Consider the following 17,711-nt stretch of genomic DNA (forward strand, 5'->3'; position numbering starts at 1 on the left):
ACACCTAATTACTTCCTAATAACTGGAATTCTTTAGTAAAAATTAGTTTTCTTGCACTTCAGTAGGGGCTACAAATTTACTCTATGGAGTGAATGTTTATTTGTTCATCGTTTTGAAGTATTCTTCAATTACTGTAGTTTTATTTATGTTAATTATTAATTAAATAAAAATATACATTTAAAATTGAGTTATATTACAGAAAAAAATAACTCATATCAAAAGAATTACTCTCAGAAAAAATACAGTGCCAAATATAAAGTAATATATTTACAAACTAAGAGATAAACATTCATAAATTATAATTTAAAAACATTATCCTGAGCATAAAAAACAATAAAATATCAATCTAGTGCATTTATTTAAGTTATACCTTGCTGGTACCAGAGTAGATTAATTTAAACTGAAATATGTTTAAAACAAGTATATTTTAATGTTAATCTCACATGGAAAAAATTACCACATAGCAGACGTTAAACTTGCTCTTGTTGAACAATCCTACAATAACTAAAATGGGAATGAAAATTATAATTTACACGAAAATTGAGTACTTGACTTAAAACTTCTTGCTTTAAGTTTAAAAGCATAAATTTAAATATGAATGCATAAATATTTACAATATGAAGGAAACAGGATTTTCCGGACATTTTCCATCGTTCAGTGAAACTAGAAACCAGTAACACTACGTTACTGATTTTACGCTGTGTCACTGATTTTTGTTTCACTGAACAATGGAAAATGTCCGAAAAATCCAATTTCCTTCACAATCCTTCCATCGTCAAAAATAAACTTCAAAGAATTTAAAATATGTTTTTCTTTATTCCGAAACAACCAAATATAAAGACGCAAACCTTATAAATTTGAAAATAGTCAAATGAAACATAAAATATAATTATAAGTTATATAAGGTTAATACATTATAAATTTATTAGTTAAAATAATAAGCTGATTCTTAATTTTGTGTTATTTTACTTACACGCTAAGTTTGGCGAAACTTTATAATAGAATAATTGTTGAAAATTCTCTTCAAAGTCTCCTTATTTGATTTCTAGAACCAATTATATATACAGTGTACTTGGGTTCCTGAAAATGATAAGTATCGATTCTTAGAACTTAAAATTAATCTCCTCGAAATTGTATTAATTACTTCACATACTTTACAAGGTACACGTTTTCTTGCAATGGCAACAAAAAAAAAACCTTCTGTTCACTAATCTTACACTTAAATGGTTAAATACTATTCAACGCATATTTGGTGCAGTTTCTACGCGTAGATGCTCTTCAACATTTCAACACATAAATGAATGGCAAACTCTCAACAGTATTTAAATTGATTTTCAATAGAGTATTTTATATTTGCAAGAGAGTTTCCTTTCCAAGAGAAACACTTTGTTTAAGTGACGAAGCTACTGAAAAGCAACAAGCCGTTTGAATCCTCATTAAAAGGGAGTTAAAACTTTACCGTTTTCATTAAAGCTCTGCAGCACCGGCCGTATTGCACTAAGCTCTCTCGAATCGCCTGATTACCTTATTGTGTTCCGCTAAGTCTCCACCTTTACCAGGTACTTTGTTATTAAAGCTCTGCAGCACCGGCCGTATTGCACTAAGCTCTCTCGAATCGCCTGATTACCTTATTGTGTTCCGCTAAGTCTCCACCTTTACCAGGTACTTTGTTATTAAAGCTCTGCAGCACCGGCCGTATTGCACTAAGCTCTCTCGAATCGCCTGATTACCTTATTGTGTTCCGCTAAGTCTCCACCTTTACCAGGTACTTTGTTATTAAAGCTCTGCAGCACCGGCCGTATTGCACTAAGCTCTCTCGAATCGTCTGATTACCTTATTGTGTTCCGCTAAGTCTCCACCTTTACCAGGTACTTTGTTATTAAAGCTCTGCAGCACCGGTCGTATTGCACTAAGCTCTCTTGAATCGTCTGATTACCTTATTGTGTTCCGCTAAGTCTCCACCTTTACCAGGAACTTTGTTATTAAAGCTCTGCAGCACCGGCCGTATTGCACTAAGTTCTCTCGAATCGCCTAATTACCTTATTGTGTTCCGCTAAGTCTCCACCTTTACCAGGTACTTTGTTATTAAAGCTCTGCAGCACCGGTCGTATTGCACTAAGCTCTCTCGAATCGTCCGATTACCTTATTGTGTTCCGCTAAGTTCCACCTTTACCAGGAACTTTGTTATTAAAGCTCTGCAGCACAGGTCGTATTGCACTAAGCTCTCTCGAATCGTCTGATTACCTTATTGTGTTCCGCTAAGTCTCCCACCTTTACCAGGAACTTTGTTATTAAAGCTCTGCAGCAACCGGTCGTATTGCACTAAACTCTCTCGAAATCGCCTGATTAACCTTATTGTGTTCCGCTAAGTCTCCACCTTTACCAGGTACTTTGTTATTAAAGCTCTGCAGCACCAGTCGTATTGCACTAAGCTCTCTCCGAATCGTCTGATTACCTTATTGTGTTCCGCTAAGTTCCACCTTTACCAGGAACTTTGTTATTAAAGCTCTGCAGCACGGTCGGATTGCACTAAGCTCTCTCGAATCGTCTGATTACCTTATTGTGTTCCGCTAAGTCTCCACCTTTACCAGGAACTTTGTTATTAAAGCTCTGCAGCACCGGTCGTATTGCAACTAAGCTCTCTCGAATCGTCTGATTACCTTATTGTGTTCCGCTAAGTCTCCACCTTTACCCGGAACTTTGTTATTAAAGCTCTGCAGCACCGGCCGTATTGCACTAAGCTCTCTCGAATCGCCTGATTACCTTATTGTGTTCCGCTAAGTCTCCACCTTTACCAGGTACTTTGTTATTAAAGCTCTGCAGCACCAGTCGTATTGCACTAAGCTCTCTCGAATCGTCTGATTACCTTATTGTGTTCCGCTAAGTCTCCACCTTTACCAGGAACTGTGTTATTAGAGCTCTGCAGCACCGGTCCTATTGCACTAAGCTCTCTCGAATCGTCTGATTACCTTATTGTGTTCCGCTAAGTCTCCACCTTTACCAGGTACTTTGTTATTAAAGCTCTGCAGCACCGGTCGTATTGCACTAAGCTCTCTCGAAATCGTCTGATTACCTTATTGTGTTCCGCTAAGTCTCCACCTTTACCAGGAACTTTGTTATTAAAAGCTCTGTAGCACCGGTCGTATTGCACTAAGCTCTCTCGAATCGCCTAATTACCTTATTGTGTTTCCGCTAAGTTTCTACCTTTACCAGGTACATTGTTATTAAAGCTCTGCAGCACCGGTCGTATTGCACTAAGCTCTCTCGAATCGCCTAATTACCTTATTGTGTTCCGCTAAGTTTCTACCTTTACCAGGTACTTTGTTATTAAGCTCTGCAGCACCGGTCGTATTGCACTAAGCTCTCTCGAATCGCCTAATTACCTTATTGTGTTCCGCTAAGTTTCTACCTTTACCAGGTACTTTGTTATTAAAGCTCTGCAGCACCGGTCGTATTGCACTAAGCTCTCTCGAATCGCCTAATTACCTTATTGTGTTCCGCTAAGTCTCCACCTTTACCAGGTACTTTGTTATTAAAGCTCTGCAGCACCGGTCGTATTGCACTAAGCTCTCTCGAATCGCCTAATTACCTTATTGTGTTCCGCTAAGTTTCTACCTTTACCAGGTACTTTTGTTATTAAAGCTCTGCAGCACCGGTCGTATTGCACTAAGCTCTCTCGAATCGCCTAATTACCTTATTGTGTTCCGCTAAGTTTCTACCTTTACCAGGAACTTTTGTTATTAAAGCTCTGCAGCACCGGTCGTTATTGCACTAAGCTCTCTCGAATCGCCTGATTACCTTATTGTGTTCCGCTAAGTCTCCACCTTTACCAGGAACTTTGTTATTAAAGCTCTGCAGCACCGGTCGTATTGCACTAAGCTCTCTCGAATCGCCTGATTACCTTATTGTGTTCCGCTAAGTCTCCACCTTTACCAGGAACTTTGTTATTAAAGCTCTGCAGCACCGGTCGTATTGCACTAAGCTCTCTCGAATCGCCTGATTACCTTATTGTGTTCGCTAAGTCTCCACCTTTTACCAGGAAACTTTGTTATTAAAGCTCTGCAGCACCGGTCGTATTGCACTAAGCTCTCTCGAATCGCCTGATTACCTTATTGTGTTCCGCTAAGTCTCCACCTTTACCAGGAACTTTGTTATTAAAGCTCTGCAGCACCGGTTCGTATTGCACTAAGCTCTCTCGAATCGCCTGATTACCCTTATTGTGTTCCGCTCTAAGTCTCCACCTTTACCAGGAACTTTGTTATTAAAGCTCTGCAGCACCGGTCGTATTGCACTAAGCTCTCTCGAATCGCCTGATTACCTTATTGTGTTCCGCTAAGTCTCCACCTTTACCAGGTTACTTTGTTATTAAAGCTCTGCAGCACCAGTCGTATTGCACTAAGCTCTCTCGAATCGTCTGATTACCTTATTGTGTTCCGCTAAGTCTCCACCTTACCAGGAACTGTGTTATTAGAGCTCTGCAGCACCGGTCCTATTGCACTAAGCTCTCTCGAATCGCCTGATTTACCTTATTGTGTTCCGCTAAGTCTCCACCTTTACCAGGTACTTTGTTATTAAAGCTCTGCAGCACCAGTCGTATTGCACTAAGCTCTCTCGAATCGCCTGATTACCTTATTGTGTTCCGCTAAGTCTCCACCTTTACCAGGTACTTTGTTATTAAAGCTCTGCAGCACCAGTCGTATTGCACTAAGCTCTCTCGAATCGCCTGATTACCTTATTGTGTTCCGCTAAGTCTCCACCTTTACCAGGTACTTTGTTATTAAAGCTCTGCAGCACCAGTCGTATTGCACTAAGCTCTCTCGAATCGCCTGATTACCTTATTGTGTTCCGCTAAGTCTCCACCTTTACCAGGTACTTTGTTATTAAAGCTCTGCAGCACCGGTCCTATTGCACTAAAGCTCTCTCGAATCGCCTGATTACCTTATTGTGTTCCGCTAAGTCTCCACCTTTACCAGGAACTTTGTTATTAAAGCTCTGCAGCACCGGTCGTATTGCACTAAGCTCTCTCGAATCGCCTGATTACCTTATTGTGTTCCGCTAAGTCTCCACCTTTACCAGGAACTTTGTTATTAAAGCTCTGCAGCACCGGTCGTATTGCACTAAGCTCTCTCGAATCGCTGATTACCTTATTGTGTTCCGCTAAGTCTCCACCTTGACCAGGTACTTTGTTATTAAAGCTCTGCAGCACCGGTCCTATTGCACTAAGCTCTCTCGAATCGCCTGATTACCTTATTGTGTTCCGCTAAGTCTCCCACCTTTACCAGGAACTTTGTTATTAAAGCTCTGCAGCACCGGTCGTATATGCACTAAGCTCTCTCGAATCGCCTGATTACCTTATTGTGTTCCGCTAAGTCTCCACCTTTACCAGGTACTTTGTTAATTTAAAGCTCTGCAGCACCGGTCCTATTGCACTAAGCTCTCTCGAATCGCCTGATTACCTTATTGTGTTCCGCTAAGTCTCCACCTTTACCCAGGTACTTTGTTATTAAAGCTCTGCAGCACCGGTCCTATTGCACTAAGCTCTCTCGAATCGCCTGATTACCTTATTGTGTTCCGCTAAGTCTCCCACCTTTACCAGGAACTTTGTTTATGAAAGCTCAAAAGTATTATCTTTACCTACAGTTTAAAACTCAATAAATAATACTTTTACGGAAAGTTCATGATTGTATCGATTTTTTCTGTGAGTTGAATTGTTTATACGTTTGGAATACGTAAGAAACATATTAATTCAGCATAACATAAAGGACTGTCGTTTTAATTTTCGAAATTATGACTCTAAAATGGATCTTAACATAAAAACAATCTAGCACAACCACAGATGATTGAAACGTTCAGTAACTATAACAATATATAATATTTGTACGCTGTATTGAAACTGCTTGGCATGTTTACAGCTCATTTTGTCAAATATTTTTGTTTCCGGTAAAGAAACAACATTTAGGACTCATTTATCATTATCATGTTAGAAAGTTAACACTATATAGTTTGAAGATAGAGAGAGACCTATCCTCTTGTTTAGGTGCCAAAAAAAATAACAAGTTCATTATTTAGCGATCAATTTTCAACTAAGAAAAATAAGCTTCTATTAAATATGGTTAGATTTTACCGTTTTGTGATTTTACTGGTTTTTTAATATAATTTAATGTTTTTAATGAAGTATAGTTCCAGAAGAAGAATGCTGCGCTTGATTGAAGCTCAAGTATAGAGAACGGTATCGCTGTATAATTTAGCGTCTGAAAAAAACCTTTAATGCATCGAACAATTGTCTATGCTAAATTTAAATAGTAACACAATGAGAATGTTTTTAACTAAAACTTGACTACTAACCTAGCAACTCGCTACATTGAAAGCAACCTCTCATATTCTACTATTCTACCCTTTTTTACTATACCTTTACGCAAAATACAACAAGAGAAATCAGTATGGAAAGGCAAAGGTGAGGAGAAAGTTTACTGAAACGGTGTATCGTCCTCCTTCATGATACATGATAATAATAATCAGAGAACTCGTAGCCATAAAAAGATTCTGGCCCATCTGTTAGTTATATTTACTGTAATTTATGTTTGTTCTAAGAAGTGTATAACTACTGTATCTGTACGGTTATCCATGAGCCCTTAGAGCCAATGACCACATCTTAAATATCAATTATTAACAGTTTATGCTATTGGTAGGACACTTTATTTAGGTCCAAATAAGAGATAAAAATGTATTAATAACCCCATCATAACTTCTCCATTAAAAATCCCTGAAAATCAGAAATCCTCTCTCACTGATCAATAACAATTAGTATCAGACCTCTCACACCTGCTAAAAACCATCTTTCACAACGAATATCACAAACGTTCAAGAAATCAGTGACCACAATTTAAACAAGTATTTCCTACACAGGCTATTAACTATGTTGGTTGTTTAATCACCTGTTATAGTACTAACATTTTGTAATGTAAGTATGTACTCACAATAATTTTAGTTAATTCTAACCCTTATTTTTTTCTCGACGCACAATATGATTTGGAGCTACCACGAACACTGTTTATAAAGAATTACTGAAGACATTTTAGATTGACCTGAAACAAGAACGAAATTAGTAAATAATAACAGATCCTACCAAAAATGTATTGTTATTATTTGTTAGTCAATTCCATCTGATAATTTTAAAATTATATGATAAAAACATATGATGAAATATCTAGCGCAATAATAAAATTTCTTCTACTTGGTCTAACTCTTATGGTTCCTCAAGAAGTGTGTGCTTGTTATGTTATTATAGTTTTTATAAGGCATTTTATGGCATACCATATGGAATGTTACAACTAAATATAATGTTATTTAGTACAGTACACAGGTTATTTTTGGCCAAATCTACAGAGATTTCTATTATTCATATGTGCTTACTGATAAAATAAAGGAATCTAATATTTGACATTATTTTTAATACAGACGAAACAACTTCTGTCCCTATGCAATCATTAACATATACTTTGTTTAATAAAGAGAGTATGTTTTTGCACTTTTACAGCATCATGCAATGCTGGGAATTTCTGCTTCATACTGTACCGGTTTACCTTCCTTATGATGTTTTACAAGGTCCTAAAACGGTTTTTGGTTCAACAAGTTGAGCAAAGTAGGTTTTAAACAGAAAACTATTTTTAGGTAGGTGTAGGTTTATTGCTACACAAACCATTTACGAAACATAAATTAATGCTTTGATCAGTAATGATAGTAAGGATTTACTAGATTACAACCTTTAATTACAGTAAAAGGATTCTGAATGCATTACACAATTGCAAGCGACATTAATGACACCCATGCATCATTACGCTCTAAGGGAAATAATTTACTAACGCGTCTAAACTAAAGTATTGAAATCTTTTGACGTAGAAATATGTATATTTGTTTAAATTAACACTAAAGTCCCGATAGTGTATACAGACTTTTCACTAAACAATAAATTGCTTTCAAATACTTCTTCGTTACACTTTCTCAGGTGGCATTCCACAGTAATGAAAGAAGCAGCTTTTAGAGACCGAGTCAGCGCTTTTTGATTAAAGAAGAAGCAAACTGTTTGGAGCTCAGCACTCTCTGTACTGCGTCAGCACGATAGTGCAAGAGTTTGTCTGGTTCTAAGAAGCTGTTACTGTACTTGTGTACTAGTAATAGTATAGTTTATTATGCTGCTATATTAGTAAACTACATAATCTCCATTCATTTAGATTAGCCAATGGGGTTACCCTAACAAATTGTAGTAAACTATTATTTAAAAGCCTTTAAACATAGATTAAGCTATTAATTTTATAAGTAAAAGTTAATGACAAAGTGTGTTGCAATGCTCTAATATTGAGCACGACTGGACAAATTCGTCTAATTATTTTTTTTAAATATTCATTTGCTATCCAAAAAAGATTAATATGAAGAGAAACATTAGAAATGTTATGTGGAATATTTTGGAATTCAATACTAATTTAGTATCTATTTTTCATGATCCAAACTGAACCGACGCAATACAGCTATTGACATTTCCAGCCAAAATTTACTGAAACATCTGTTTATATTTAAATTGCAAAGGATATTAAATATACAGTAAAAGCTAATATCTAAGTTTTACTTGAAATTGCGCCAGTGACTAATTAAAATATCTAATTACATTGCAAGTACTATTTAAACACTGTTATACAATCTTAATTAACACAGCTGTTAATGCTGTCACATAAGGTGCTCCAAACATTTTGACGGTGTAATTGGAAAAACGGAGAAATGAACAGAATATGCCTCAACGATCTACTCTATCCTAAACTGCAGTCCTAAAAAAATATGACTTTAATAACGCAAAACTAATAAATCGATTATTTTGGAAGGTTGCATAATCGTTATGAGAATTTTTTCTTAACACTGGAAGTAGATAGGATACACTTATGATTTCCCCCTACGCATAATAGGTTTCTCAATCCAAGGTATGTGTGTACATTTTCTTTATCGGGACATCAAGTCAAACTCAACTATGGCACTGAAAATATTTTAGGCTGAAAGTTATTAATAGTAATACCGAACGACGTAGCTTTTTCGCCGAAGTAGATTTCTGAGACCTATATAGGTATATATTTTTTTGATCGGGGCGATAAAGGAAACTAAACTGTGGTGCCGTAAGTGGATTTAAATGTGTAGCTTTATAGGTAACTTTTAACTGAATAGGCTTCTCAGTCATAGGTATTTTTTTCTTCATGAAGATAACACGGCAGGCTTTATTATGGACCGGAAATATCTTAGACTGGAAGTATATGATAACGGCTATAAGTAGACTCCTTTGGCCGAAGTTGGTATTTACTTGATCTGGGTAACAATTGAAACTAAACTTTAAATGGAAATATAATTAATTTAAAACAAATGCTTCTTCACGTGCATAATAGGATAAAAGAGTCAGGTTAAACTCTAACTCTTAACCATGAACACTTAAATAGCATCTACCTGATGTATACCTTCTTACATTTCAAATTTCAAATAACTCCCCCATATTATATCATGTCTGCTTTTATTAAGTAGATAATGATGACTTCGATTTGGAAAGCTAGTAAAAGAAAATTATGAGAAAATTATGTATTTTCTACCCGTTTATATTTTTTAATGCAGATTTGGTGTTAAAATTGTAATATTCAGAGAATTTATATTTACATTTCTTAAAAGTCGTAGAGTATTATCTATAATACTTCAAATTTTATAATTAAATTTTAATACTTTACTAGATGTACCACTAGGATAAACTATTTCCTCGTATAATTCACGTTAATTTAAATATTAAATATAAAAAAATTTTCATCACTACGTTTCGGGATCTGCAATCTGATCTCTTCTTCAGGTATTTACCTAATCTAACACATAATTTCAAAACATAATGCAGAGCCATTGTGACCTGTATTTTGTAATTCAGTTTTAATAACTAGTGTTTTGTTTTATTTTTTATTAAGTGCATGTTTTAGAGTTAGTGAAGATGACAATCAACGTGGTGCTTGTAATTCTTGACTTACGCGTGTCACAACGACTCTGGTATGATTTGTTTATTTTGACCTAGTTTGTAATTATGTGTTATATTAGTTATTTTACATGAAGAAGAGATAAGATTACTGATCTCGAAACGTAGTGTTACTGATTTTTTTGTCACTGAACGATGGCAAATGTCAGGAAAAGTTCTGTTTCCTTCACAATCTTTCCATTGTCATTAACAAATTTTAAGTTATGGACGATATCGACACAGCTATAATAGGAAACACGTCATGCCTATTGAGCCTACTCAATTATACGAGTATATAATGAGTACCACCACACAAAAGATGTATTGCATTTTCAGACTGGAACAAGTTTACTACGTGAGTTGGTTCAACAACAGTCTTTGAAAGCGGGATCCGGGAATATTTTCATTGTTCCCGGCTGGGGTATAAAAGGGGTCCCGTGTTTGTATGCCAATCCCCTATCGCTTCCCTTTCACTGTACACCGAGGGAAAACACAATAGTTGCGGTTGATGTGGGGTCTACGATCTGAATATGTTGTTCCCTTGAACATAAGAGTTGTAAATATTTATTATTTACATATTGTAAATAATTTCCAAAACTATTATAATGCAAGTAAATATATAACACTACATGTTATTATCATATGTATTTACAATACACTATTTTTGTGCTGATAATTTCAACTTCGTATTAACTAAGGTATTTAAGGTTTTTGTCAACCAAAAAAAAATATAAGATGAACATAATTTCTCATCATTAGACGATTTTCGCGTATTCCACAATGCTTACTGCTGTGCAGGCTGGTAGAGAATTTTCAAACAAACTGAATTTGATAATTTCTGTAATAGACTGTACTGAGTAAGGTTTATTGAATAGTATTAACGAGGGTAAATGTTGAGTTCAGACTTGGTAGCAGAATTTCTTAGTGACATTCTATTCTGTAACATAATTATAACGAGGATGGTTATTTGAATGGTATCTAATGTAAACACATTCAATTACACTTTAGAAAATGTATCTTTTTTGGCCATTGATATATATATATATATATATATATATATATATATATATCAATTTCATTCGTTTCTCCATACATTTCGTATTCAGCAAGATGTATTGCTTCGGTGTAAATGAAATTTGTATTGGTTACTCGTCATTAAAGGTGTAATTTATTCAAAATATTAAAATCAGACATCGAAAATTGGTTCCAAACCCCATGTACTGAAGAGTGTATTGTATTACTAAATATTTTAAGTAACTTTACTCGTAGCAAATATAAAATAGTAATTTTATTTTAGTCTTTTGTTGTATATATTATTTCTTAAACATGCAATAAATTTGTGTTCTCATTCCTTTAGGTCATTTGACCATTTTGCTAGGTTATATAAAGGTCAAAACCTTTTTCTCTGACCTGGATACAACTGAAGATATTAACTCTATACTATACGCTGCAAGAATGAATTGGATGTATTTAAATATTATTACTTATCATTGTATCTATTGTTCAGTACAATCCTTCAAATAACATACGAATATATCTTATGAGTAATACAGGGACTAGTACATCTTATTTCAATATACAATATTTAGATCATCCGCGTGGAAATATCTCACTTCGCTAGGTATTCTAAGTCCATACACAATGTTCTTATTACATTTCTGGTTACGAAACGAAACTTTTGTTTCACACTGCCCCGAATAGGATGTTTTTCTTCAATCTAGAAAATATTTCACTAAACGTAAAAGACGTTTCTTTTCGAATTCTTGTAGATTCTTTAAAATGGATGAATTGGTATTCTATTCCGGTCCAGTTTTCATCCATAAATTACTTCTCGGTATAAAACTAGTGTGGATTTGCTCCATCATGGAGTAATGGCTTTTCACTGTGTGGTAATATTGTTCACACATGCCCCAGGCCTTTTAGGAAAGATACTATTTTGGGATGCAGCCACAATTAGATTTACAGCGGTATGGAGGGGTTTGCCAAAGGTGTACATATCGTACGTTAATCACCCTTTAATATGTACAAAGCATTATTGTCGTGGTGAGTACAAAAATACTTATGATTCCTAGTAAGTTTAATAGTCTGGTTATAGAAGCTCCTCCTTCTTGTAGCGAAGCTTAATATTTTATTGAACTCTAAATATAAGTGAATTATGTAACCGCTGCAAATGTGCCATGTGCCATCCCCTGCCTACTTTGACTGGAGATGCTGGTTCAGAGCTGGCCTCCCCTTCTTCCGGGATGACTTTGAGATGTAGTGCCCTAATTCTTCCTCATGGATCTCGATAGGAGGCGGCCCCTACTCCCTAACCTTACCCATCCTGAATATCCTATCACTCTGGAAGCAGCGCAAAGGTTCTTACAGGACTAAGTGCAATTTATAAGCTTGTTGTCCTAAGAGAACAAAAAAAACCGCTGCAAATGCTGTTAATCCTATCTAAAGCAATAACGTTCTCCAAGAAACATTATACATTTAAGAGATGTAAAAATATGAAATGAAAATGAATTCCTTATTCTGCCATAACATATAATTTATTTTCAGTGAATTCACCCTTGTAGTATGTAGTAACCAAACATTTATCATATTACACAAGTTACATGAAGGTAAAACATATTATTCTTTGTAAAAGGTGCATTTATTTTCAAGAATACTTCCAATTCGTCATCTAATTAACACAAACATATTTCACTCGGTATGTTTTTATAAGATTATTTTTAAAAGACTATTAAATATGATGCAATTTGTAACTAACACGTAATTGTGCTATGAAGTTACAATAATGATAGTAACAGAAGGTTTTAGACTAGTCTTGTTATAACGTTTATATTTCACTAAACAGTTGATTCCAACACTATGTCCAGTGAAATGTCAGTCAAATTTACCTATTATAAAAGTATTTTATTACAAATTCCATACATAGATATATTTTATGTATTATTTGACTACGCCCACAAAAATAATATTACATATCGTGTATTTCTGAAACTATTAAAACATCTACGTTCTTTCTATAAAGTTAAAAATGGACTGTTGTATAATAAAATTTATTTAACCCTATTCCCAAATAAAGAACATGATATGTTGTATATTTTTCTTAGGGAATATTAAGGGTTCTGAAAAAGTATCTCAACTGCCTGTAGGCTATGTTTTTTTTATCTTCCTGTTCGTGATCCGTTGGATATATGAAGAGCAAATGGAGCTAAGGACTTGAAAATTTGAATGAGATCGACTAAGTCTTTTATTCAGTAGGCTAGTAGCTCTGAATAAGGGCTGTAATCATTGCATGTCTATCCCAAAAATCCATTGAAAACGAATTGAGCTACGGATGTGAGTGAACCCTACTACTATAAGGCGTATTCCTGCATTTTTAATATGTAAAGTAAAAATATATTAACGGTTTAATAAAGTATAAATAAAGCTGTAATATCTAAGGTGTAAAATAAGGGAATATTAATATGAATCTTTCCTAAATTTCGCTGTAAATTGGTCCTACAGTTTCACAGAGCTGTAACAGTTTTGCGGGATATACTGTTACGATAAGAAAAAATACTCATGTACCCAAAATTAAAATCTATAAATAGTAAAAGTACAACGTGAACTCAAGTTTTAATTATTATTAAGTAACAAAAGTCGTATAATAGAAAATAAAATGCAGAACGCAATATTAAGAAACACCCGTTTTGGGTTGAGTTCCTAATATAACGTTGGTTATTAAAGTATTAAAACTTCCAGAACCTTCCTTAATAACACAGGGCATCCTTTTCATTAAAATTAAGTTTGTAATATTTACACACTGCATTTTCACCCGAGTTCACTGGACTTTTATTTTATTACATACTAGCACATACCTGCGGCTTCTTCCGCAATTTCTACACAATATTCCGTGAATTTTTTTGAATACCTTCCACGATTTCAGTAACACTTAAAATATTTTAAATCAATGTATAGGAACTGTCACTGCTTTTTTTAGTATTGCCATTTCAACCTAAGAAACAATATAAATATACCTATATATAATTTTGTAATGAGGGTGGATTCAAAAGAGTACAGTTGCCTTAATTGTATTAATATAGATATTGTTAGTTAAGGGGAGCACTAATGTTGTATTATTTCCATGGTAACTGTGAATATTTTGTGCACAGTTTTTTCAGTAACTACTGGAGATATTTGAGCCAAATTTTTACCATATATTCTTTACATATGAAAGTACACTTTAACACAAGGATTTAAAAATAAAGCCACTAATAAAAATTTAATTAAATTTTAAAATTTACTTATATTTTTCTTAAATATAACGTGTTGTTTTATTTTATAAATTTGGAACAAAAAGAGATAATGCTATTTTCCTGTGTTAAAGTGTGCTTTAGTATGTTAGGAATAAGTGGTAAAAAATTTGGTTCAATTATATGCAGTAGTTCCTGAGAAAACTGTGCACCAAGTTGTAAAAAACATAGTTTTCGGAAAACTGAGATAAAAGAGAAGAAAACACAAAATATTTATTTACAGTACCTTTGGCCATCCTAAAAAACAGGCCAGCTCCATAGCTTGGATCATCAGGATCTTCTTCAGTGTCCCTCCAACCTTCTCTTGATCTGTCTTTTCTTCTGCCTTGCTTGTTTTTTCATTTCATGACGAGTTCCGTTTAGAAGCTTGTATTCGGAGTTCATCCATTTTCTTCATGCTGTTGATGGTGTGTTTCCCTATGTCCATGCCTAGCTTACTTATGACTTTGCACTTAGTGATGTTTCCATCGTTGAAAGATGACACAGCATCATAAACTCCAAAAATGTAGAGTTTTCAGTCCGACAAACCCGGTTTTTCGGCAAACCTCGACCAAATCACAGCGTTCAACGCTTTCATTCGGGTTCTGGGTCTTCCCGTGCAGACATTTCTTCAACAACTCTTTATCTGTTAGGCTTTTAAACACAGGTTTGATAAACTCCATAATGCAGGTTGGTACACTATTCTTATGGGAATAAGTTTTATTTCCTATAATAGACTTTTGGTAGCCGCACCAACTAGTTTCACTCTTAGGGCATAGTCCATGGTGTGGGGGGGGTCATCATCAGTAGACAGCTTGTGATAGTACATGGCCCAAATGTCTTTTTACCATATTCTGTACATTGTCAGTGTTTCTCCTTATGGCTAGGCCATAATAGGTCTGAAATCTGTCAATGACAGCATTAGATAGCCTATTTTTGCCACCCAAACCTTTACCGTCACTAAGTTTTAAATGTTTGTTTTCATTTTTTCAATTTTCTTAATCTAGTACCCATCCTTTTTCTGTACATGTCCCCCAGACATTCTAATTTGCTGATTTCACAGTCTGGGCCATAGGGATTCATTTCTTTCACGGCAGCAAACCCCTTAGAATCCCCATCTCCAAGGTACTCACAGTATAACGTACGTTATAAGCACTTTTGGACCGAGATTAAAAATTTCTACTGCCCCCTGCACCTCCATCCCTCCACTGGAGCTTTATAGTTTGCAGTGCATTGATGGCTATGCTGTTCTTTGTTGGGGCATTTACAATATTTGGACAGTATTGAACAGTCAATTACCTTGCCAGTGTCAAAGCTGGTGGCAGTAACAACTCCATTGAGAGATGTGTGGCCTTTCTTTTGCCATGTCCCGTCGAGAGCCACTGCCAAGTCTCGAATCCCAGTATTTACAACTACAGCTTCCTCCACTGCATCTTTCATGCTCTGAAAACAAATATCTTCTGCTACTGAGCCCAAAACATCGTTATAAGACTCAAAATGTGTGGGCGGAGGGGGCAAATTCATTATTCCAAGTAGAGTTTGCGCAGATTTATGACCTTTGCCAATGGAGCGAAGGCCATACACCAATCGAAAATTACTCTCATACAGCTTGGGAATTGTTCAGCTTTTTGGATGATTTGAAATCATGCTTGTTTGAACAATTTTTACAAAATATTTCAAGGTTGAGGCCAAACCAATGCTACTAACTAATCGTACTTCGATCCCCGATTCGCCACAAAGCGAACAATCCACAGACTGAGCTAAAGCGTCACACAATAAAGATAAATCTAAAACTATATTTACACTATTTACATTAGAATCACTGTACATGCTATATACATCATCCAGATCACCAATCTTCTTTTCAGAAGTACTTTGTTTTTGGTTCGAGTTCATCAACAACCTGTAACTGAGATGTGCTAGGCCTAGGACTATCCAAAGTGTTAGGCCTACTTTGAATTAGGTTGTCACTTGGTTGAGGAGTTAAAGGTAAGTTAGCTTTAGGAATACCTACATTTCTTCTTTTTTTGAACACAGTATTAGGTCTTCTTGGTCTCCTTGCCATAATTGAACCATAAAACACAAAACAACCACTGAAAAAAGAAACCACAATAACAATGTTTTGACTGAAATTTAAACAAACAATACAGCAATTAAAGCCACAACTACACAGTTTCTCACTATTACAGATGACACTAGTACAGGTTAGCCAACAGCAGAAACTGAAAATCATTAGAGTTTGTAAATGAGTTGCAGTACTATAGTAACGCACAATAACAATGTTGCTTGTCGTTTTGCGCGTCACATCATATCTTTAAAAATTATTTATGTGCATTTCAAAACGTCTTTTCATCATGTGTTATATATCAAAATGTCCGCAATAAGTCCGTATTTCATAAAAAAAATTAAAAAATAAAAGTCAAAAATTTTTAGTTTTTTACCCTCGTGCTCCGCTTAAAATTAAAAAATAAAGTAAACTACAATAATACTAACACATTTCAATATTTACATTATGACAGTGGTTATCCATATGTAAAGATGATACAGTACAGTTCCTGCTTCCCAATCCATGTTCGCTGTATCATAAGGCTTTTTTTAGTCCAGTCTAGATATTATATCAATAGTTATGTACCTAATCAGTATCATATAACCCATCAGTGAGAAATGGATGCGATGTCACCTTGACGATTTTCTGTAATAAAAAGTTTAGTGTCTCTTGTATTTCTTTGTGACTCAACTTGCTATAATCACGGACTACCTGCGCCCACTTGTTTTTAGAGCGGAAATGGTTTGTTTAATGACCAACCTCTCCGTTTTTGTCCTTCAGCTAATGTAAATACACTGTGCCACAATGTCTAACGAAACCAAATTCAATAACCTTTCATGTACGAATTCACAATTTAGTTAATTAAATATTTTAATTTAATTGGACTGCCACGATGTTGAAATAAAAGTGTTGTTACTTTTGTTACGCTTTCAGTGTATACATTTAAACAATTTTAAAGTAGTAGTCACTATACAATATTTACACAGAAGAGTTAAATACGTTTAACAGGCTCTTTAAATTAATATGACGCAATTTTACAGACCGAAAAATGTTTATCTGTCTTTTAAGGAGAAGTGGGGCGTAACCCGGAGAAATTTCCGAAATAAGAATAGACCTATATTCATTCTAAGGACCTTAATAATTTCCATGTAGAAGTTCATTACAAATCGTTTGAATAATTTATGTGTGAAAAGCAATACAAACAAATAAAGGCACTTTCGAATTTATAGTACTGTTAGAATGTTTTTTAGAATTATTACACTACAACTAAGCTTAAATATTCCACAAGGGAAAACAGTAATAAAAAAATGTATCCCAAAATATTTTACAGTCATATAACACAGTCCCAAGCACCATGGAAGGCGCCTGTGGGAACGAA

The sequence above is a fragment of the Homalodisca vitripennis genome, chromosome 1 (genome assembly GCF_021130785.1).
Source record: "Homalodisca vitripennis isolate AUS2020 chromosome 1, UT_GWSS_2.1, whole genome shotgun sequence".
In the NCBI taxonomy this organism is placed as follows: domain Eukaryota; kingdom Metazoa; phylum Arthropoda; class Insecta; order Hemiptera; family Cicadellidae; genus Homalodisca; species Homalodisca vitripennis.